Raw genomic sequence first — 23,567 nt, 5'->3', positions numbered from 1 at the left:
AGGGTTACGGTAACAGTTAGGGTTAGGGTTAGGTTTAGGGTTAGGTTTAGGGTTAGGGTTAGGATTAGGGTTTAGGATTTCGGTTAGGGTTAGGGTTAGGGTTAGGGTTAGGGTTAGGGTTAGGGTTCGGTTTAGGATTAGGGTCAGGTTTAGGGATAGGTTATGTGTTATGATTAGGCTTAGAGGATAGGTTTAGGGTTAGGGTTAGGGTTATTGTTTGGGCTAGTTTTAGGATTAGAATTTAGTGTCTGGTTTAATTTTAGGGTTAGGTTTAGGGTTAGGGTTAGGGTTAGGTTTAGATTTAGGGTTAGGGTTATGTTTAGGGGTAGGTGTTCAGTATAGGGTTAATGTTAGGTTCAGGTTTTGGTTATATTTAGGGTTAGGATTAGGTTAGAGTTATGTTAAGGGATAGTGCTAGGGTTAGTTTTAGGATTAGGGTGAGCATTAGGTTTTGGGTTAGGGTAAGGGTTAGGGTTAGTGGTTAGGTGTTAGGGATAGCGTTAGGGTTAGGTTTACGTTTAGGTTTGGGTAAGCATTAGGGTTAGGATTAGGATTAGGGTTTGGCGTTATGGTTAGGGTTAGGATTAGGTTGAGGGTTAGGATTAGGTTTATGATTAGTGTTAGTGTTAGGTTGAGGTTTAGTGTTAGGGTTATGGTTATGGTTATGGTTAGGGTTAGGGTTAGGGTTAGGGTTAGGGTTAGGGTTAGGGTTAGAGGTTAGGGATAGGGTTAGGTTTAGAGGTTAGGGTTAGGGTGGGAGATAATGTTAGGGATAGGATTAGGGTTTAGGGTTACGTTTAGGGTTACAGTTAATGTTAGTGTTAGGGTTAGGGTTAGACGTTATGGTTAGGGTTAGGGTTAGGGTTAGACGTTATGGTTATGGTTAGGGTTAGGGTTAGACGTTATGGTTAGGGTTAGGGTTAGGCTTAAGATTATATGTTTAGGTTTAGTGTTAGGGTTAAGGTTAGTGTTAGAGTTTAGTGTTAGGGTTGGTGTTATGGTTAGGAATAGGGCTTAAGTTTAGGCTTAGGGTTAAGTTTAGAGCTTAGAGTTATGGTTAGGGTTAGGGTGAGTGTTAGGGTTAGGGTTAGGTTTAGGGTTAGTGTTATGGTTAGGGTTAGTGATAGTGTTAGTGTTAGGGTTAGGGTTACAGTTAGCATTAGGGTTAAGGTTAGGTTTAGGTTTAAGGTTAGGTTTAGGGTTAGGCTTAGGGTTAGTCATGGGATAAGTGTTAGGATTAGGGTTGGAGGGTACGTTTAGTGTTACGGTTAGGGTTATTGTTAGGGTTAGGGTTATGGTTAGATGTTAGCGTTATGTTTAGGGTTAGGGTTAGGGTTAGGTTTAAGGTTAGGGTTAGGCTTAGAGGTTCGGCTTAGGTTTAGGATTAGGGTTAAAGCTTAGATTTAGCGTGAGGGTTAGTGTTAGAAGTTCGGGTTAGGGTTAGTTTTAGGGTTAGGCTTAGGGTAAGGGTTACACTTAGAGTTTAGCTTTAGGGCTAGTGTTACGGTTAGGTTTAGTTTTAAGGTTAGGTTTAGCAATTGGGTAAATGTTAGGATTAGGGTTAGAGGATAGCTTTAGGGTTAGGCTTACGGTTATTGTTAGGGTTAGGGTTAGGGTTAGGGTTAGAGTTAGGGTTAGGGTTAGGGTTAGGGTTAGTGTTATTTTAGTGTTAGGGTTAGGGTTAGTGTTAACGTAGGGTTACCGTTAGAGTTAGGTTTAGGTTTAGGTTTAGGTTTGGGCTTAGGGTTAGGTTTAGTGGTTCGCTGTTAGGGACAGTGTTATGTTTAGCCTTCGTGTTACTGTTACTCCTAGGGTTACGATTAGTTTAGAGTTAGGATAAGGGTTAGTGTTAGGGTCAGTTTAAGGATGAGGTTTAGTGTTAGAGTTAGGTTTAGGGTTAGGGTTAGGGTTTAGGTGTTAGGGATAGGGTTCGGGTTAGGGTTATGGTTATGGTTATGTTTAGGGTTAGTGTTAGGTTTAGGGTTATGGTTAGGATTAGAGTTTGTCATTAGGGGTTAGGGTTTGGGTTAGAGTTTAGTGTTAGGTTTAGGGTTAGGGTTAGAGGTTATGGTTATGGTTAGGGTTAGGGTAAAATCTTTGGTTTAGGGTTAGGATTAGGGTTAGGGTTAGGGTTAGGGTTATAGATAGGTTAAAGTTTAGGATTAGGGTTAGAGGGTAGGTTTAGTGTTAGGTTTAGGATTATTGTTAAGGTTAGCATTATGCGTGGATGCGATCATTAGGTTTAGGGTTAAGGTTAGAATTAGGGTTAGGTTTAAGGTTATGATTAGGCTTAGAGGTTAGGCTTAGAGTTAGGGTTAGGGTTAAAGCTTAGATTTAGGGTTAAGGTTAGGGTTAGAAGTTAGGGTAGGGTTAGGTTTAGGGTTAGGGTTACGGTTAGGGTTATGTTAAAGTGTTAGGTTTAGTGTTCTAGTTAGGGTTAGGGTTAGGATTAGGGTTAGAGTTAAGGTTAGGGTTAGGGTTAGTGTTAGTGTTAGGGTTAGGGTTAAGCTTAGGGTTAGGTTTAAGTTAGGGTTAGGTTTAGGGTTAGGGCTGGGATTACAGTTAGGTCCAGGGTAGGGTTAGGGTTATGGTTATGGTTAGAGTTAGGGTTATTAATAGTGTTAGGATTAGGGTTAGAGATTAGTGTTAGGGTTAGGGTTAGAGTTAAGGTTAGTGTTGGAGTTAGGGTTAGGGTTAGAGTTAGGGTTAGGTTTAGAGTTAGGGTTAGTCTTACTTTTAGGGTTAGGTTTAGGGTTAAGTTAAGGGTTAGGTTTAGGGTTAGGGTTAGATGTTAAGTTTAGGGTTAGGTTTAAGGTGATTGCTTACTGTTAGGTTTACGGTTCGAGTTTAGGGTTACAGTTAACCTTAGGGTTAGGGTTACGGTTATGGTTAGTGTTATGGTTAGAGGTTAGTGTTAGATTTAGAGTTAGCATTTGGGTTAGGCTTAGGGTTACGCTTAGAAGTTAAGGTAAGGGTTAGTGTTAGGGTTGAAGCTTAGTTTTAGGCTTAGTGTTATGGTTAGAAGTTAGCTTTATGGTTATGGTTTCAGTTAGGGTTAGCTTGAGGTTTAGGGTTAGAGTTAGGGTTAAGGTTAGAAGTTAGGTTTGTGTTAGGGTTAAAGTTATGGTTACGGTTAGGGTTAGGTTTAGGTTTAGGGTTAGGTTTAGGGTTAGGATGAGGGTTAGGTTTAGGGTTAGGATGAGAGTTAGGGATAGTGTTAGGGTTATGGTTAGGGTTTAGGGTTTTGGTTAGTGTTAGGGTTGGGGTTCAGTTTAGGTTTAGGCTTAGGGTTAGGGTTCGGCGTAGCGTTAGGGTTAGGGATAGGGTAAGGGTTAGGATTAGGGTTAGAGGATAGGTTTAGTCTTAGGATTAAGTTTATTGTTTGGGTTAGGGTAAGGGTTAGAATTTAGTGTTAGGTTTTGTGTTAGGGTTATGGTTAGTGTTAGCGTTAGGGTTAGGGTTTGGTTTAGGTTTAGGGATAGGGTTAGGGTTACGATTAGGGTTAGGGTTAAGGTTAGGGTTATTTTTAGCATTTAGGTCTTAGGGATAGGGTTAAGGTTAGGCTTCGTGTTACATTTATATTTAGGGTTACAATAAGGTTAGGTTTAGGATAAGGGATAGGGTTAGGGTTAGTTTTAGGATTAGGGTTAGCATTAGGTTTAGGTTTAGGGTTAGGGTTAGGGTTAGTGTTAGGGTTAGGGTTAGGGCTTAGGGTTAGTGTTAGGGTTAGGGTTAGGTTTAGGGCTTAGGGTTAGGGTTATGCTTAGGGTTAGTGTTAATGTTAGGGTTAGGTTTAGGCTTAGTATTTCAGTTAGGGTTATTGATAGTGTTAGGATAAGCGTTAGGGTTTAGGGTTATGGTTAGTGTTAGGGTTAGGTTGAGGTTTAGGGTTAGGTTTAGGGATAGGCTTAGGTTTAGGGAAAGGGTAAGGGTTAGGATTAGGGTTAGAGTGTAGGTTTAGCGTTAGGTTTAGGGTTATTGTTAGGGTTAGTGTTATGGTTAGATGTTAGCATTAGGTTTAGGGTTAGGGTTAGGATTAGGCGTAGGGTCAGGTTTAAGGTTAGGGTTAGGCTTAGAGGTTCGGCTTAGGTTTAGGATTAAGGTTAAAGCTTAGATTTAGCGTGAGGGTTAGTGTTAGAAGTTCGGGTTAGGGTTAGTTTTAGGGTTAGGCTTAGGGTAAGGGTTACACTTAGAGTTTAGCTTTAGGGCTAGTGTTACGGTTAGGTTTAGTTTTAGGGTTAGGTTTAGCGATTGGGTAAATGTTAGGATTAGGGTTAGAGGATAGCTTTAGGGTTAGGCTTACGGTTATTGTTAGGGTTAGGGTTAGGGTTAGGGTTAGGGTTAGGGTTAGAGTTAGGGTTAGTGTTAGGGTTAGTGTTATTTTAGTGTTAGGGTTAGGGTTAGTGTTAACGTAGGGTTACCGTTAGAGTTAGGTTTAGGTTTAGGTTTAGGTTTGGGCTTAGGGTTAGGTTTAGTGGTTCGCTGTTAGGGACAGTGTTATGTTTAGCCTTCGTGTTACTGTTACTCCTAGGGCTACGATTAGTTTAGAGTTAGGATAAGGGTTAGTGTTAGGGTCAGTTTTAGGATGAGGTTTAGTGTTAGAGTTAGGTTTAGGGTTAGGGTTAGGGTTTAGGTGTTAGGGATAGGGTTCGGGTTAGGGTTATGGTTATGGTTATGTTTAGGGTTAGTGTTAGGTTTAGGGTTATGGTTAGGATTAGAGTTTGTCATTAGGGGTTAGGGTTTGGGTTAGAGTTTAGTGTTAGGTTTAGGGTTAGGGTTAGAGGTTATGGTTATGGTTAGGGTTAGGGTAAAATCTTTGGTTTAGGGTTAGGATTAGGGTTAGGGTTAGGGTTAGGGTTATAGATAGGTTAAAGTTTAGGATTAGGGTTAGAGGGTAGGTTTAGTGTTAGGTTTAGGATTATTGTTAAGGTTAGCATTATGCTTGGATGCGATCATTAGGTTTAGGGTTAAGGTTAGAATTAGGGTTAGGTTTAAGGTTATGATTAGGCTTAGAGGTTAGGCTTAGAGTTAGGGTTAGGGTTAAAGCTTAGATTTAGGGTTAAGGTTAGGGTTAGAAGTTAGGGTAGGGTTAGGTTTAGGGTTAGGGTTACGGTTAGGGTTATGTTAAAGTGTTAGGTTTAGTGTTCTAGTTAGGGTTAGGGTTAGGATTAGGGTTAGAGTTAAGGTTAGGGTTAGGGTTAGTGTTAGTGTTAGGGTTAGGGTTAAGCTTAGGGTTAGGTTTAAGTTAGGGTTAGGTTTAGGGTTAGGGCTGGGATTACAGTTAGGTCCAGGGTAGGGTTAGGGTTATGGTTATGGTTAGAGTTAGGGTTATTAATAGTGTTAGGATTAGGGTTAGAGATTAGTGTTAGGGTTAGGGTTAGAGTTAAGGTTAGTGTTGGAGTTAGGGTTAGGGTTAGAGTTAGGGTTAGGTTTAGAGTTAGGGTTAGTCTTACTTTTAGGGTTAGGTTTAGAGTTAAGTTAAGGGTTAGGTTTAGGGTTAGGGTTAGATGTTAAGTTTAGGGTTAGGTTTAAGGTGAGAGCTTACTGTTAGGTTTACGGTTCGAGTTTAGGGTTACAGTTAACCTTAGGGTTAGGGTTACAGTTATGGTTAGTGTTATGGTTAGAGGTTAGCGTTAGATTTAGAGTTAGCATTTGGGTTAGGCTTAGGGTTACGCTTAGAAGTTAAGGTAAGGGTTAGTGTTAGGGTTGAAGCTTAGTTTTAGGCTTAGTGTTATGGTTAGAAGTTAGCTTTATGGTTATGGTTTCGGTTAGGGTTAGCTTGAGGTTTAGGGTTAGAGTTAGGGTTAAGGTTAGAAGTTAGGTTTGTGTTAGGGTTAAAGTTATGGTTACGGTTAGGGTTAGGTTTAGGTTTAGGGTTAGGTTTAGGGTTAGGATGAGGGTTAGGTTTAGGGTTAGGAAGAGAGTTAGGGATAGTGTTAGGGTTATGGTTAGGGTTTAGGGTTTTGGTTAGTGTTAGGGTTGGGGTTCAGTTTAGGTTTAGGCTTAGGGTTAGGGTTCGGTGTAGCGTTAGGGTTAGGGTTAGGGATAGGATAAGGGTTAGGATTAGGGTTAGAGGATAGGTTTAGTCTTAGGATTAAGTTTATTGTTTGGGTTAGGGTTAGGGTTAGAATTTAGTGTTAGGTTTAGTGTTAGGGTTATGGTTAGTGTTAGCGTTAGGGTTAGGGTTTGGTTTAGGTTTAGGGATAGGGTTAGGGTTACGATTAGGGTTAGGGTTAGGGTTAAGGTTAGGGTTATGTTTAGCATTTAGGTCTTAGGGATAGGGTTAAGGTTAGGCTTCGTGTTACATTTATATTTAGGGTTACAATAAGGTTAGGTTTAGGATAAGGGATAGGGTTAGGGTTAGTTTTAGGATTAGGGTTAGCATTAGGTTTAGGTTTAGGGTTAGGGTTAGGGTTAGTGTTAGGGTTAGGGTTAGGGCTTAGGGTTAGTGTTAGGGTTAGGGTTAGGTTTAGGGCTTAGGGTTAGGGTTATGCTTAGGGTTAGTGTTAATGTTAGGGTTAGGTTTAGGCTTAGTATTTCAGTTAGGGTTATTGATAGTGTTAGGATAAGCGTTAGGGTTTAGGGTTATGGTTAGTGTTAGGGTTAGGTTGAGGTTTAGGGTTAGGTTTAGGGATAGGCTTAGGTTTAGGGAAAGGGTAAGGGTTAGGATTAGGGTTAGAGTGTAGGTTTAGCGTTAGGTTTAGGGTTATTGTTAGGGTTAGTGTTATGGTTAGATGTTAGCATTAGGTTTAGGGTTAGGGTTAGGATTAGGCGTAGGGTCAGGTTTAAGGTTAGGGTTAGGCTTAGAGGTTCTGCTTAGGGTTAGGGTTAGGATTAAAGCTAAGATTTTGTGTCATGGTTAGTGTTACAATTTTGGTTAGAGTTAGGTTTTAGGGCTGGCCTTAGGGTAAGGGTTACGGTTAGAGTTTAGTGTTAGGGTTAGTTTTAGTGTTAGGATTAGGTTTAGGGTTAATGTAAAGTTTAGCATCAGGGCTAGGTTTAGGGTTAGGTTTAGGTTTATGGTTAGGGTTAGGGATAGGGTAAGGGTTAGGATTGGGGTTAGAGGATAGCTTTAGGGTTATGGTTACGGTTATTGTTAGGGTTAGGGTTAGGGTTAAAGTTTAGTGTTACTGTTAGTGTTAGGGTTAGTGTTAGAGTTAGGTTGAGGGTTAGAGTTAGGGTTAAGGTTAGAGTTAGGGTTAGGGTTAGTGTTACTTTAGTGTTAGTTTTAGGGTTAAGGTTAGGGTTAGGCTTAGGTTTAGGTGTTAGGGTTACTGTTGGGGTTAGGCCTCGGTTTACCGTTACTGTTAGGGTTAACGTTAGGTTAGGGTTAGGATAAGGGTTAGGGTTACGGTTAGTTTTAGGATAAGGTTTAGTGTTAGCATTGGCTTTAGGGTTAGGGTTAGGGTTCGGGTTTAGGTGTTAGGGATATGGTTAGGTTTAGAGTTAGGGTTAGGATTAGGGTTAGAGGGTAGGTTTATTGTTAGGTATAGGGTTATTTTTAAGGTTAGGGATATGGCTGGATGTGAGCCTTAAGTTTAGCGTTAAGGTTAGGATTAGGGTTAGGGTTAGCTTTAAGGTTAGGGTTAGGCTTTGAGGTTAGTTTTAGGGTTAGGGTTAGGGTTAAAGCTTAGATTTAGGTTTAGGATTAGAAGTTCGGGTTAGGGTTAGGTTTAGGTTTAGGTTTAGGGTTAGGGTTAGGGTTAGGGTTCGGGTTAGTGTTAGAGTGTTAGGTTTATGGTTCTGTATAGGGTTAGGGTTAGGGTTAGAGTTTAGTGTTAGGGTTTGGGTTAGTGTTAAGGTTAGGGTTAGGGTTAGGGTTACGGTTAGGGTCAGGGTTAGGGTTAGGGTTATGGTTATGGTTAGGATTAGGGTTATTTTTAGGGTTAGGGTTAGGGTTAAGTTTAGTGTTGGGCTTAGGGTTAGGGTTAGATGCTAAGTTTAGGGTTAGTGTTAGATTTAGGGCTAGGGTTAGAGCTTAGTGTTAGGGTTAGTGATAGAGTTAGATTTAGGGTTAGTGTTACGTTTAGGATTAGGGTTAGGGTTAGGGTTACGTTAAGGGTTAGGGTTAGTGTTAGGGTTAGATGTTAAGTTTAGGGTTAGGGTTAGATTTAGGGTTAGGGTTAGAGCTTAGTGTTAGGGTTAGGTTTAGGGTTACGGTTCGAGTTTATCATTACGGTTAGCGTTAGGGATAGGGATAGGGTTATGGTTAGGGTTATGGTTAGACGTTAGTGTTAGATTTAGGGTTAGCATTTGGGTTAGGGTTAGGCTTAGAGGTTAGGGTAAGGGTTAGCATTAGGGTTGAAGCTTAGGTTTAGCCTTAGTGTTAGGGTTATAAGTTAGCTTTTGGTTATGGTTAGGGTTTGGGTTAATTGAAGTTCACGGTTAGAGTTAGAGTTAGGGTTAGAAGTTAGATTTGTGTTAGGGTTAAAGTTATGGTTACGGTTACTGTTAAGGTTAGTGTTAGGGTTAGGTTTAGGGTTAGGGCTGGGATGAGCATTAGGGATAGTGTTAGGGTTATGGTTACTGTTTACGGTTTTGGTTGGGTTTAGGGTTGGGGTTCGGTTTAGGTTAGGTTTAGGGTTCGGATTAGCTTTCGGGTTTGGTTAGGGATAGGGTAAGTGTTAGTATTAGGGTTAGAGAATACGTTTAGGCTTAGGGTTAGGGTTATTGTTAGGGTTAGGGTTAGGGTTAGAATTTAGTGTTAATTTTAAAGTTAAGGTTAGTGTTAGTGTTAGGATTAGGGTTAGGGTTAGAGTTAGGGTTAGCGTTTGGTTTAGGGTTAGGGTTAGGGTTAGAGTTATGTTTAGGGGTTAGGTGTTAGGGATAGACTTAAGGTTAGGCTTCATGTTACGGTTATATTTAGGTTTACGATTAGGTTTGGGTTAGGGTAAGGGATAGGGTTAGGGTTAGTTGTAGGTTTAGGTTTAGCATTAGGTTTAGGTTTAGGGTTATGGTTAGGGTTAGTGGTTAGGTTTTAAGGATAGGGATAGTGTTAGGGTTAGGTTTAAGTTAGAGTTAGGATTAGGGTTAGGGTTAGGTTTAGAGGTTAGGGTTAGGGTTAGGGTTAGAGGTTAGGGTTAGAGTTAGGGTTAAGGTTAGGGTAAGGCTTAGGGGTTAGGGTTAGTGTTAGGGTTAGTGTTAGGGTTAGGGTTAGATGTTATGGCTAGGGTTATGGTTAGTGTTATGGTTATGGTTACGATTACGGTTACACTTAGGATTATAGGGTTAGGTTTATGTTTATGATTAGGGTTAGGGTTAGGGTTAGGTTTAGGGCTTAGGGTTAGGGTTAGGGTTATGTTAGGGTGAGGGTTAGTGTTATGGTTAGGTTTAGAGTTAGTGTTTCCTTTAGGGTTAGTGATAGTGTTAGGGTTAGGGTTTCGGGTTACTCTTAGCGTTAGGCTTAGGGTTAGGTTTAGGGTTAGGGTTAGGGTTAGGTTTAGGTTTATTGTTAGGGTTAGGTTTAGGTTTAGGGTTAGGTTTAGGATTAGGCTTAGGGTTAGGGACAGGGTAAGGGTTAGGATTAGGGTTTGGTTTAGGGTTAGGGTCAGGGATTGGGTTAGGGTTAGGATTTAGGTTAGAGGGTAGGTTTCGTGTTAGGGTTAGTGTTATTGTTACAGTTAGGGTTATGGTTAGCATTAGGTTTAGGGTTAGGGTTAGGATTAGTTTTAGGTTTAAGGTTAGGATTAGGCTTAGAGGTTAGGGTTATGGTTAGGGTTAGGTTTAAAGCTTAGATTTAGGGTTAGGTTTAGGGTTAGAATTTCGGGTTAGGGTTAGTTTTAAGGTTAGCGTTAGGGTTATGTTGACAGTTAGAGTTTAGTGTATAAGGTAGGGTTAGGGTTAGAGTTTAGTGTTAGGATTAGTGTTAGTGTTAAAGTTAGTGTTGTGGTTAGTGTTAGGTTTAGTTTTGGATTAGGGTTAGTGTTAGTGTTACTGTTAGGTTTAGGGTTAGGGCAAGGTTAAGGTTTAGGTTTACGGTTAGGGTTAGATGTTAAGTTTAGGGTTAGGGCTAGGTTTTGTGTTAGGGTTAAAAGTTAGTTTTAGGTTTAGGTTTAGAATTAGGGCTACAGATCGAGTTTAGGGTTAGGGTTAATGCTAGACAGGGTTAGGGTTCGGGTTAGGATTGGGATTAGGGTTAGGGTTAATGTTAGGGTAGGATTAGGGTCAGGATTAGGGTTTGCTGTTAGGGTTTAGGATTAGGGTTAGCGTTAGTGTTAGGTTTATGGTTAGGGTTAGTGTAAGATTGAGGTTTAGGTTTAGAGTTAGGGTTAGGGTTAGAAGTTAGGTTTGTGTTAGAGTTAAGATTATGGTTACAGTTACATTTAGTTTTAGGGTTAGGGTTAGGTTTAGGTTTAGTGTTAGGCTGAGGGTTAGGGATAGTGTTAGGGTTAGGGTTAGGCTTTATGGTTTCTGTTAGGGTTATGGTTAGGGTTCACTTTAGGTTTACGGTTAGGGTTCGGTTTAGGGTTAGGTTTAGGTTTAGGGATAGTGTAAGGGTTAGGATTAGGGTTAGAGTATAGGTTTAGGCTTAACTTTAGTGTTATTGTTTCGGTTAGGGTTAGGGTTAGAATTTGGTGTTAGGTTTAGTTTTAGGGTTAGTGTTAGTGTTATGGTTAGGGTTAGTGTTGGAGTTAGGGTTAGGGTTTGGTTTAGGGTTAGGGTTAGCATTACGGATAGGGTTAGCATTAGGAATAAGGTTATGGTTAGGGTTATGTTTAGGGGTTACATGTTAGGGAAGGGTTAAAGTTAGTCTTCGGGTTATGGTTATATTTAGGTTTAGGATTAGGTTAGGGTTATGTTAAGGGGTAGGGTTAGGGTTAATTTTAGGATTAGGGTTAGCATTAGGTTTAGGGTTAGGGTCAGGGTTAGTGGTTAGGTGTTAGGGATAGTGTTAGATTTAGCTTTATGGTTAGGTTAGGGTAAGGTATAGGGTTAGGGTTAGTTTTAGGATTAGAGTTATTGTTATGGTTAGGGTTAGGGTTAGTGTTAGGGTTAGGTTTATGGCTTATGGTTAGGGTTAGGGTTCAGGTTAGGTTTAGGTTTATGTTTAGGGTTAGTGTTTTGGTTAGGGTTAGTGATAGTGTTAGGGTTAGTGTTAGGGTTTAGGGTTATGGTTAGCGGTAGGGTTAGGGTTAGTGTTAGGTTTAGGTTTAGGTTTAGGCTTAGGGTTAGGGATAGGGTAAGGGTTAGGATTAGTGTTAGAGGGTAGGTTCAGTGTTAGAGTTAGGGTTATTGTTAGGGTTAGGTTTAGAGATCTGTGTTAGGGTTACGGTTAGTTTTAGTGTTAGGGTTAGGGTTACGGTTAGGGTTAGGCTTAGAAATTATGGTTAGGGTTAAAGCTTAGGTTTAGGGTTAGGATTAGGGTTAGTGTAAGGGTTAGGGTTAGGGTTAGGGTTAGGGTTTAGGGATAGGGTAAGGGATTGGATTAGGACTAGAGGGTAGGGTTAGTTTTAGGGTTAGGTTTATTGTTAGGGTTAGGGTTAGGGTTATGGTTAGCTGTGAGCATTAGGTTTAAGGTTATGGGTTGGATCAGGGTTAGGGTTAGGTTTAAGGTTAGGGTTAGGCTTAGAAGTTAGGCTTAGGGTTAGGGTTAGGGTTAAAACTTAGATTCAGTTTTAGGGTTAGGGTTAGATGTTCAGGTTAGGGTTAGGTTTACGGTTAGGGTTAGGGTTAGGGTTATGGTTTAAATTTAGTGTTAAGGTTAGTGTTAGGGTTAGGGTTAGGGTTAGGGTTAGGGTTAGGGTTAGGGTTAGGTTTAGGTTAGGGTTAGGGTTAGGGTAGGGATAGGGTTAGAGTAGGAATAGGGTTAGGGTAGCGTTAGTGTTAGTTTTAGGGTTATGTTTATGGTTATGGTTATTTTTTAGCCTAGGATTATAGGGTTCGGTTTAGGATTTGGGTTAGGGTTAGGGTTAGTGTTAGAGTTTCGTGTTAGGGTTAGTGTTATTGTTAGGGTTAGGGCTTAGGGTTAGGGTTAGGGTTAGATTTAGGGCTTAGGATTAGACTTAGGGTGAGGGTTAGGGTTAGAGTTAGGTTTAATTTTAGTGTTACGGTTAGGGTTAGTGATAGCCTTAGGGTTAGTGTTAGGGTTTAGGTTTACATTTAGCATTAGTATTAGTGCTAGAATTTTTATTAGGGTTAGGGTTGTGGATAGGGTTAGGTTTAGGGTTAGGGATAGGGAAAGGGTTAGGAATAGGGTTAGAGGGTAGGCTTAGTGTTTGGGTTAGGGTTATTGTTAGGGTTAGGGTTATGGTTAGATGTTAGCATTAGGTCTAGGATTAGGGTTAGGATTAGCGTTAGGGTTAGGTTTAAGGGTAGCGTTAGGCTTAGAGGTTAGGCTAAGTGTTAGGGTTATGGTTAAAGCTTAAATTTAGGGTTAGGGTTAGAGTTATCAGTTTTGGTTAGGGTTAGGTTTAGTTTTAGGGTTAGGGTTAGGGTTACGGTTAGAGTTTAGTTTTAGGGTTAGGCCTAATGTTTAGGGTTAGCGTAAGTTTTAGAGTTAGGGTTTGGTTTAGGGTTAGGTTTAGGGTTATGGTTATGGTTAGGTTTAGGCTTATGATTATAGGGTTCAGTTTAGGGTTAAGGTTAGTGTTAGGGTTAGTGTTAGAGGTTCGTGTTAAGGTTAGTGTTATTGTTAGGGTTACAGCTTAGGGTTAGGCTAGGGTTAGGGTTAGGGTTAAGTTTAGGGCTTAGGGTTAATGTTAGGTTTATGGTTTGTGTTACGCTTAGGGTTAGTAATAGTGTTAGGGTTAGGATTAGGATTTACAGTTACATTTAGCGTTAGGTTTAGGGTTAGGGTTTGGGTTAGTTTTAGGGTTAGGTTTATGGTTAGGATTAGGGTTTGGCGTTAGGGGTTATCATTAGGGTTAAGGTTAGCATTAGGTTTAGTGTTAGGGTTAAGGTTAGAGTGTTAGGTTTACGGTTTTGGTTAGGGTTAGGGTTAGGGTTAGGGTTAGAGTTTAGTGTTAGGGTTAGGGTTAGCGTTAGTGTTAGGGTTAGATTTAGGGTTAGTGTTATGGTAAGTGTTAGTGATAGTGTTAGGGTTAGGCTTAGGGTTTATGGTTACGGGAAGGGTTAGGTTTATGTTTATGTTTAGGTTTAGGGTTAGGTTTAGGGCTAGGGTTAGGGTTAGAGATAGGGTAAGTTTTGGGATAAAGGTTAGAGGGTAACTTTAATGTTATGGTAAGGGTTATTGTTAGGGTTAGAGATTAGTGTTAGGGTTAGGGTTAATATTAAGGTTAGTGTTGTGGTTAGGCTTAGGGTTAGAGTTAGGGTTAGGTTTAGTTTTAGGTTTAGGGTTAGTGTAACATTTAGAGTTAGGGTTAGGTTTAGGTTAAGGGGTAGGTTTAGGGTTTGGGTTAGATGTTAAGTTTAGGGTTAGGGTTAGGTTTAGGGTTAGGGTTAGCGGTTAGTGTTAGGGTTAGGGTTAGGGCTTAGGGTTAGGGTTAGGGTTAGGTTTAGGTTTAGGTTTAGGGTTAGTGTAACATTTAGAGTTAGGGTTAGGTTTAGGTTAAGGGGTAGGTTTAGGGTTTGGGTTAGATGTTAAGTTTAGGGTTAGGGTTAGGTTTAGGGTTAGGGTTAGCGGTTAGTGTTAGGGTTAGGGTTAGGGCTTAGGGTTAGGGTTAGGGTTAGGTTTAGGTTTAGGGTTAGGGTTAGGGCTAGAGTTATTGTTAGTGTTAGGTTTAGGTTTAGGTTAGTTTTACGGTTAGGGTTAGCGATAGTGTTAAGGTGAGGGTTAGGGTTAAGGTTAAGGTTAGGGTAAGGTTTAGGATTAGTGTTAAAGGGTAGGTTTAGTGTAAGGGTTAGGGTTATTGTTAGGTTTAGCTTTACACTTTAGTGTTTTTGTAGGGGCTAGATTTAGTGTTAGGGTTAGGGTTACTGTGAGGCTTAGAGGTTAGGGTTAGAGTTAGGGTTAAAGCTTAGGTTTAGGCTTAGGATTAGGGTTAGGCTTAGGGTTAAGGTTATTGTTACGTTTAGATTTAGGTTTAGGGTTAGGTTTATTGTTAGTGTTACTGTTAGGGTTATTGAAAGTGTTAGGGTTAGGGTTAGGCTTTAGGGTCATGGTAAGGTTAGGTTTAGGTTTCGGGTAAGTATTAGGGATTGTGTTAGAAGTTTAGGGTTAGGGTTAGGGATAGGGTTAGTGTTAGAGTTAGGGTTAGTGTTAGGGTTAGTGGTTAAGGATACAGTTTGGGTTAGTGTTAGGGTAAGGTTTTTGGTTAGGGTTAGGGTTAGGTTTAGGGTTAGGGTTAGGCTTTGTGGTTAGAATTATGTTTAGGGTTAGAGTTAGGGTTAGGGTTAGTTGTTAGGGATAGAGTTGGGTTAGGGTTAGGTTTAGGTTTAGCGTTCTGTGTAGGGTTAGGTTTAGGGTTAGGGATAATTTTAAGGTTTAGCTGTAGGGTTAGGGTTAGGGTTATGGTTAGGTTTAGGTTTGTGGTTAGTGTTAGGGTTAGGCTTAGAAGATGGGTTTAGGGTTAGCGTTACGTCTAGGATTAGGGTTAGGGTTAGAAGTTAGTGTTAATGTTAGTGTTAGGGTTAGGGTTATGGTTAGGGTTAGGGTTAGTGTTAGGGTTAGGCTTTGAGGTTAGGGTTAGTGATAGGGTTAGACGTTATGGTTACTGTTAGTGTTAGGTTTATGATTATGGTTATGGTTAGGTTTAGGTCTAGGATTATAGGGTTTGGTTTAGGGTTAGGGTTAGTGTTAGTGTTAGAGATTCGTGTTAGGGCTAGTGTTATTGTTAGGGTTAGGGCTTAAGGTTAAGGTTAGGGTTAGGTATAGGGCTTAGGGTTAGTGTTAGGGTGAGTGTTAATGTTAGGGTTAGGTTTAGGTTTAGTGTTATGGTTAAGGTTAGTGATAGTGTAAGGATTAGGGTTTATGGTTATATTTAGCATTAGTGTTAGTGTTAGGATTAATGTTAGGGTTAGGGTTAGGGATAGGATAAGGGTTAGGGTTAGGGTTAGGGTTAGGGTTAGGGCTAGGATTATTGTTAGGGTTAGGTTTAGTTTTAGGGTTAGTGTTATGGTTAGGATTAGGGTTAGGGTTAGGGTTAGGGTTGGGGTAAGGTTTAGGATTAGTGTTAGAGGGTAGGTTTAGTGTAAGGGTTAGGGTTATTGTTAGGTTTAGCTTTAGAGTTTAGTGTTAGGGTTGTGGCTAGATTTAGTGTTAGGGTTTGGGTTAGTGTGAGGTTTAGAGTTTAGGGTTAGTGTTAGGTTTAAAGCTTAGGTTTAGGCTTAGGATTAAGGTTAGGGTTAATGTTAGGGTTAGGTTTAGAGTTAGGGTTAGGGTTAGGGTTAGGGTTAAGGTTAGGGTTAGGTTTAGGGTTAGTGTTACTGTTAGGGTTATTGATAGTGTTAGGGTTAGGGTTAGTGTTTAGGGTGATGGAAAGGTTAGTTTTAGGTTTAGGATAAGCGTTAGGGATTGTGTTAGAGGGTTAGGGTTAGGGTTTGGTTTAGTGTTAGGGTTAGTGTTTAGTTGTTAGGGATAGAGTTAGGGTTAGTGTTAAGGTTAGGTTTAGGGTTAGGGCTAGGGTTAGGGATTGTGTTAGAGGGTTAGGGTTAGGGTTAGGGTTAGGGATAGTGTTAGAGTTAGTGTTAGGGTTAGGGTTAGTGTTAGGGTTAGTGGTTATTTGTTAGGGATAGAGTTAGGGTTAGTGTTAGGGTCTGGTTTAGTGTTAGGGTTGGGCTTAGGGTTAGGTTTAGTGTTAGGTTTAGGCTTTGAGGTTATTGTTAGGTTTACAGTTAGGTGTAGGGTTAGTTGTTAGAGATAGAGTTAGGGTTAGTGTTATTGTTAGGTTTTGGTTTAGGGTTCAGTTTAGGGTTATTTTTAGGTTTTAGTATAATGTCTGTTATGGTTAGGGTTTAGGTGTAGGGTTAGGGTTAGGGTTAGGGTTAAGGTTAGGTTTACATTTATGTTTAGTGTTAGGGTTAGGCTTAGAAGATGGATTTAGGGTTAGCGTTAGGTTTAGGATTAGGGTAAATGTTAGAGGTTTAGGTTAGTGTTAGGGTTAGGGTTATGGTTATGGTTAGGGTTAGTGTTAGGATTAGGCTTTGAGGTTAGGATTAGGGTTAGGGTTAGGGTTAGGGTTAGGGTTAGTGGTTAGTTGTTAGGGATAGAGTTAGGGTTATGTTTAGTGTTAGGGCTCAGTATATTGTTAGTTTTAGGGTTAGGGATAATGTTAGTGTTATGGTTAGGGTTAGGGATAATATTAGGTTTAGGATTAGGGTTAAGGTTAGGTTTAGGTATTTGGTTAGTGTTAGGGTTAGGCTTAGATGATGGGTTTAGGCTTAGTGTTATGTTTAGGGTTAGGGTTAGGGTTAGAGGTTAGCGTTAGCGTTAGAGTTAGGGTTAGGGTTGGAGTTAGGTTAGGATTAGTGTTAGGGTTAGGCTTAGGGTTAGTGTTAGACCTTATGGTTAGGCTTAGGTTAGGGTTATGGTTATGGTTATGGTTAGGTTTAGGCTTAGGATTATAGGGTTTGGTTTAGGGTTAAGGTTAGGGTTAGGGTTAGTGTTAGAGGTTCATTTTAGGGTTAGTGTTGTTGTTAGGGTTAGGGATTAGGGTTAGGCTTAGGGATAGGGTTAGGGTTAGGTTTAGGGCTTAGGGTTAGTGTTAGAGTGACGATTAGGGTTAGGGTTAGTTTTAGGGTTAGTGTTACGGTTAAGGTTAGTAATAGTGTTAGGGTTACGGTTAGTGTTTACGGTTACATTTAGCATTAGGTTTAGGGTTAGGATTAGTGTTAGTGTTAGGGTTAGGTTAAGTGTTAGGGTTAGGTTTATGATTAGGATTAGGGTTTGGATTTAGGGGTTATGATTAGGGTTAAGGTTAGCATTAAGTTTACTGTTAGGGTTAGTGTTAGAGTGTTAGGTTTAGGGTTCGGGTTCGGGTTAGGGTTAGGGTTAGAGTTTAGTGTTAGGGTTAGGTTTAGCATTAGGGTTAGGGTTAGGTTTAGGGTTAGTGTTTTGCTTAGGGTTAGTGATAGTGTTAAGGTTAGGCTTAGGGTTTATGGTTATGGGAAGGGTTAGGGTTAGGTTTATGTTTAGGTTTAGGGTTAGGTTTAGGCTAGGGTTAGGGTTAGGGATTGGGCAAGGGTTAGAATAAGGGTTAAAGTGTAGGTTTAGTGTTATGGTTAGGGTTATTGTTAGGGTTAGAGATTAGTGTTAGTGTTAGCGTTAATGTTAAGGTTAGTGTTGTGGTTAGGGTTAGCGTTAGAGTTAGGGTTAAGGTTAGGTTTAGGTTAAGGTTAGTGTTACATTTAGAGTTAGCGTTATGTTATGTTAAGGAGTAGGTTTAGGGTTCGGGTTTGATGTTAAGTTTAGGGTTAGGGTTAAATTTAGTGTTAGGGTTAGGGTTAGGATTAGAGTTAGGTTTAGGGTTTAGGGTTAGGGTTATGGCTAGGGTTATTGTTAGGGTTAGTTTTAGGCTTAGGGTTAGTGTTACAGTTATTGTTAACAATAGTGTTAGGGTGAGGTTTAGGGTTAGGGTTAAGGTTAGGGTAAGGTTTAGGATTAGTGTTCGAGGGTAGGTTTAGTGTAAGGGTTAGGGTTATTGTAGGTTTAGCTTTAGAATTTAGTGTTAAGGTTGGGGCTATATTTAGTGTTAGGGTTAGGGTTAGTGTGAGGCTTAGAGGTTAGGGTTAGTGTTAGGGTTAAAGCTTAGGTTTAGGTTTAGGATTAGGGTTAGGGTTAAGTTTAGGGTTAGGTTTAGGGTTAGGGTTAGGGTTAGGTTTAGGGATAGGTTTAGGGTTAGTGTTTTGTTAGGGTTACTGATAGTGTTGGGGTTAGGGTTAGGGTTTAGGGTTATGGTAAGGTTAGGTTTAGGTTTAGGGTTAGGGTGAGGGATTGTGTTAGAGGGTTAGGGTTAAGGATAGTGTTAGGGTTAGGCTTAGGGTTAGTGTTAGGGTTACTGGTTAGTTGTTAGGGATAGAGTTAGGGTTAGTGTTAGGTTAGGTTTAGGGTTAGGGTTAGGGTTATGGTTAGTGTTAGGTTTAGGCTTTGTGGTTAGGATTAGTTTTAGGGTTAGGGTTAGGGTTAGTTGTTAGGGATAGAGTTAGTGTTAGGGTAAGTGTTAGGTTTAGGTTTAGGGTTCAATTTAGGCTTAAGTTTCGGGTTAGGGTTAGGGTTAGGGTTAGGGTTAGGGTTAAGGTTAGGTTTAGGTTTATGGTTTGTGTTAGAGATAGGCTTAGAAGATGGGTTTAGGGTTAGCGTTAGGTTTAGGATTAGGGTTAGGTTTAGAGGTTAGGGTTAGTTTTAGGTTTAGGGTTATGGTTATGGTTAGGGTTAGTGTTAGGTTTAGGCTTTGAGGTTCGGGTTAGGGTTAGAGGTTATGGTTAGTGTTGGTGTTATGGTTATGTTTATGGTTATGGTTAGGTTTAGGCCTAGGATTATTTGGTTCGGTTTAGGATTAGGGTTAGTGTTACAGTTATGGTTAGAGGTTCATGTTACGGTTAGTGTTATTGTTAGGATTAGGGCTTAGGGTTAGGGTTAGGGTTGGGTTTAGGGCTTAGGGTTAGTGTTAGGGTGAGGGTTAGGATTAGCGTTAGGTTTAGGTTTAGTGTTATGGTTAGGGTTAGTGATAGTGTTAGGGTTAGGGTTAGGGTTTAGGGTTACATTTAGCGTTAGGGTTAGGGATAGGATTAGTGTTAGATTTAGGGTTAGGGTTAGGGTTAGGGTTAGGTTTAGGGTTATGGATAGGGTAAGGGTTAGGATTAGGGTTAGAGGATAGGCTTAGTTTTTGACTTAGTGTTATTGTTAGCGTTAAGGTTATGGTTAGATGTTAGTGTTAGTTTCAGGGTTAGGGTTAAGATTAGGGTTAGAGTTAGGTTTAAGGTTATGATTAGGCTTAGTGGTTAGGCTTAGGGTTAGGGTTATGGTTAAAGCTTAAATTTGGGGTTAGGGTTAGAGTTAGCAGTTTGGGTTAGGGTTAAGTTTAGGGTTAGGTTATGGTTAGGGTTATGGTTAGAGTTTACTTTTACAGTTAGTGTTAGGGTTAGGGTTAGGGTAAGTTTTAGAGTTAGGGTTAGGGTTAGGTTTAGGGTGAGTGTTAGGGTTGCGGTAAGGGTTAGTGATAGTGTTAGGGTTAGGGTTAGAGTTTATGGTTATGGTTAGTGTTAAGGTTAAGGTTAGGTTTAGATTTAGGGTTACTGTTATTTTTAGGGTTTGGCTTAGGGTTAGGGATAGGGTAAGGTTGAGGATTAGGGTTAGAGGGTAGGTTTAGTGTTGGGGTTAGGCTTATTTTTATTGTTACAGTTAGAGTTTAGTTATACGGTGAGGGCTATTATTAGGGTTACGGTTAGGGCTAGGCTTAGAGTTTTCAGTTAGGGCTAGGGTTAAAGGTTAGTTTTATGGTTAGGATTAGGGTTATGGTTAGATTAGGTTTATGGTTAAGGTTAGGTTTAAGTTTAGGTTTAGGGTTAGGGTTAGAGTTTAGTGTTTGGGTTAGGGTTAGGGTTAGTGTTAGTGTTAGAGTTAGGGTTAGGGTTAGGGATAGGGTTTGGTTTATGGTTAGTGTTACGGTTAGGATTAGTGATAGTGTTAGGGTTATGGTTAGAGTTTACAGTTATGGTAATTTTAGGGTTAGGTTTAGGTTTAGGTTTAGTGTTATGTTTAGGTTTCAGGTTAGGGTTAGAGGGTTTGGGTTAGGGATAAGGTTAGACTCAGGGTTAGGATTAGGGTTAAAGTTAGGGTTAGGTTTAGGGTTAGGGTTAAGGTTATTGTTAGGCTTAGGGTTAGAGTTAGTGTTAGGGTTAGAATTAGGGTTAGGGTTAGGGTTAGGGTTAGGTTTTAGTTGTTAGGGATAGAGTTAGGCTTAGGGTTAGGGTTACGTCTAGGGTTAGGGTTTGGTTTAGTGTTAGGTTTTCTGTTAGGGATATGTCATGGTTTATGTTTGTGTTCCCCAGGCTTCATGAGTTTGCATTGTTCACATGTGATGGTTCATTGTATAGTGCTTGTATTGATGGTGTCAGTGCTCCCCCACATAGGGGTGGAGCCAGGATGTGATGTAATGGCAGGAAGAAGGTGTGGTTTTTCTTTGCTGGTTCGAGTTTGCTGTTGGCGACCACCATGAACTGCAGCCCAGCCATGCCTGCCTGTCTTGGAGCCAACTGAATGTGGGCTGAAACCTCCAAAAACTGTAAGAAATATACTTTTCCTTTCCCAACATGGGCATCAGGTATTTTGTCTCAGTGACAAGCATAAATTAACTAAGACAGAATTTAGTACCGGGATTGGGCCCGTTTGCTGTGACTATACCTGGCCATGTTGTTCAAGAGGCTTTGGAAATGGCTTGTGGTTGGAGTTTGGAAAGGTTTGGACATGTCCCCTGGATGCATAGAGCTGAAGCAGCTTAGGCTGTTCTGTAGAGGAGATTCTGGTCAGAGCTCAGGAGACCAGAAGGCTGATGATAAAAAGCCTCTTGGTAAAGACCAGGCTTGGGAGATTTCTGCTGGAAAGGATTGCATTGGTTGTTGGACTCCACATGATGTGTGTTATGGCTTGGCAGAAAGTTTGTCTGCATTTTGATCCTGCCCAGAGACTTTGCCTGAGACTGAGAAAAAGGGCAATGGACTGATTAATCTTGAAAAAGAAATTAAAAAACAATCAAACATTGAGGCTGTGGCATGGCTATTGTTGGGAACTTTTAGCCAGCTTTATGTTTCAAATCAGGAGCAAAGAGCCCAACAGGATAATGTACAATGCTGTGAGTTTGGCCCAAAGGAAGATTCCAGGAAGGGTGTGGATTGTAAAGACAGAGTTGAGATTTTGATTCCTGAGGAGAAACAGAGAGATAAGAAAGATGGCCCTGGGCCATCCCAGGAAGCAAGTCTCCACCCTGTGCAGCCTCACAGCAAAGATGAAAAATTTTGCTCAGAGGAAAAATCTACAGAGTGCCATGCTCCAGAATGGCGACAGAGGCCACGTGAGGTTCCAGAATGGCGACAGAGGCCATGTGAGGTTCCAGAATGGCGACAGAGGCCACATGAGTTTCCAGAAAGGCGGCAACATAGAGCAGCTTTTCATCACAATCAGGTAAATAGAGCCCTGTGATCCAGGCAACTGACCCCTACAGCCAAGAGAGAGAAAAGCCTGGCTACTCCTTCAGCTAGCAGCAAACCTTCGCGGCATCCACAAGGTGCTGATTTTAGGTGCAAAGAAAATGCACAAATTCTGAGGGTAAGAAGGCTTCCACCTCGATTGCAAAGGGCCTGGCTGGCCAAGCAGTGTGCCCCTGAGAGGGCAATTTGTAAAGATGTAAGTGTGAAGCTGAAGGTGCAGTGGAGACACCAGAAGTTTGGAAAAGGCAGGAACGTGGATGATCCAAGGAAAGCTGCAAAAAGCGAGCAGAGAGGATTTAAGAGAAAAGCTGTGGGAGTTGAAATCACTGGAAGTGCCCTGGGGGTGGCTTTTGGAACTTGCAACCAGATTGCTTCAGATGCTGAGTGTAGAACTCTAGGACTTAATGTTTGCCCTGCTGGATGTTGGAATAGCTTTGTTTCGAATGCTTTCTATTCTCCTGTTTTTAACTTTTGGAATAGTAATGTTTATCTTGTGCCTTTGCATTTCAGAAATGTTTAACCTTGTTTCTTTTGTACAGGGGCTTACAGTTAAGAGTTTGCCATAGATCTTGGAGGAGACTTGGGACTTGGACTTTTCAGCAATGTTGAAGCTGTTAGGATTTTGGCAGCTCTTGGAGCTGGACTAAATGTCTTTTGTATAAAGGATGTACCTGAGTCCTGGGGGGCAGGGGTGGAATGTCATGGTTTATGTTTGTGTCCCCCAGGCCTCATGAGTTTGCATTGTTCACATGTGATGGTTCATTGTATAGTGCTTGCATTGATGGTGTCAGTGCTCCCCACGTAGGGGTGGAGCCAGGATGTGATGTAATGGCAGGAAGAAGGTGTGTTTTTGTCTTTGCTGGTTCGAGTTTGCTGTTGGCCGCCACCATGAACTGCAGCCCAGCCATGCCTGCCTGTCTTGGAGCCAACTGAATGTGGACTGAAACCTCCAAAAACTGTAAGAAATATACTTTTCCTTTCCTAACTTGGGCATCAGGTATTTTGTCTCAGCGACGAGCATAAAGTAACTAAGACAAGATAGTGTTAGGATTATGGTTAGGGTTTAGGCTTAGGGTTAGGGTTAGGGTTAGCGTTAGTTTTAGGATTAGGGTTAGGGTTGGGGTTAAAGTTTAGGGTTAGGGTTAGGGTTAGGGTTATGGTTAGGGTTAGGGTTCGGCTTAGAGGTTAGGGTTGGGGTTAGGGTTAGGGTTAGACGTTATGGTTAGTGTTAGGGTTAGGGTTATGGTTAGGGTTAGGCTTAGGCTTAGGACTATAGGGTTATGTTGAGGGTTTGGGTTATGGTTAGGGTTAGTGTTAGAGGTTAGTGTTAGGGTTAGTGTTATGGTTAGGGTTAGGGTTAGGGCTATGGTTAGGGTTAGGTTTAAGGCTTAGGGTTAGGGTTAGGTTTAGGGTTAGGATTAGGGTTAGGGTTAGGGTTAGGTTTAGGGTTAGGGTTAGGGTTAGGGTTAAGTTTAGTGTTATGGTTAGGGTTAGTGATAGTGTGAGGTTTATGCTTAGGGTATATGGTTACAGGAAGTGTTAGGGTTAGGTTTAGCTTTAGGTTTAGGGTTAGGGTTAGGGTTAGGTGATAGAGTAAGTGTTAGAATTAGGGTTAGGGGGTAGGTTTAGTGTTAAGGTTAGGGTTATTAGGGTTAGGGTTAGGGTTGGAGATTAGTGTTAGGATTAGGGTTAGTGTTAAAGTTAGTGTTGTGGTTAGGGTTAGGGTTAGGGTTAGAGTTAGGATTAGGGTTAGGGTTAGGGATAGGGTAAGTGTTAGGATTAGGGTTAGATCGAAGGTTTAGTGTTAAGGTTAGGGTTATTGTTAGGTTTAGTGTTATGGTTAGATATTAGCATTAGGTTTAGGTTTAGGGTTAGGATTAGGATTATGGTTAGGGTTAGGTTTAAGGTTAGGATTAGGATTAGTTTTAGGATTAAAGCTTATGTTTAGCGTTAGGAGTAGGGGAAGGGTTCAGGTTAGGTTTAGCCTTAGTGTTAGGATTAGAGTTACGGTTAGGTTTAGGGTTAGGTTTAGGGTTAGTTTTACAGTTAGGGTTATTGATAGTGTTAGGGTCAGGGTTAGTGTTTACGGTTACGGTAAGAGTTAGGGTTAGGGTTAGGGTTAGAGGGTTAGGGTTAGGGATACGGTTAGGTTTAGGGTTAGGATTAGGATTAGGGTTAGGGTTAATGTTAGGGTAAGGTTTAGGGTTATGGTTAGAGTTAGTGTTAGGGTTAGTTTTAGGGTTAAGCTTACAGTTAGTTTTAGTGCTTAGTTGTTAGGGATAGAGTTAGGGTTAGGGTTAGCGCTCTGTTCAGTGTTAGGTTTAGGGTTAGGGACAGTGTTAGTGTTATGGTTAGGCTTTACGGGTAGGGTTAGGGTTAGGGTTAGTGTTAAGTGTAGGTTTAGGGTTATGGTTAGTGTTAGGCTTAGGCTTAGAAGATGGGTTAAGGGTTAGCGATAGGTTTAGGCTTAGGGTTAGGGTTAGTGTTAGAGGTTAGGGTTAGGGTTAGTGTTAGGGTTAGGGTTA

The sequence above is a fragment of the Cavia porcellus genome, unplaced genomic scaffold (assembly GCF_034190915.1).
Source record: "Cavia porcellus strain 051 isolate PalLab524CR breed Dunkin Hartley unplaced genomic scaffold, mCavPor4.1 scaffold_1, whole genome shotgun sequence".
Lineage (NCBI taxonomy): Eukaryota > Metazoa > Chordata > Mammalia > Rodentia > Caviidae > Cavia > Cavia porcellus.
This window is presented reverse-complemented; position numbering follows the sequence as displayed.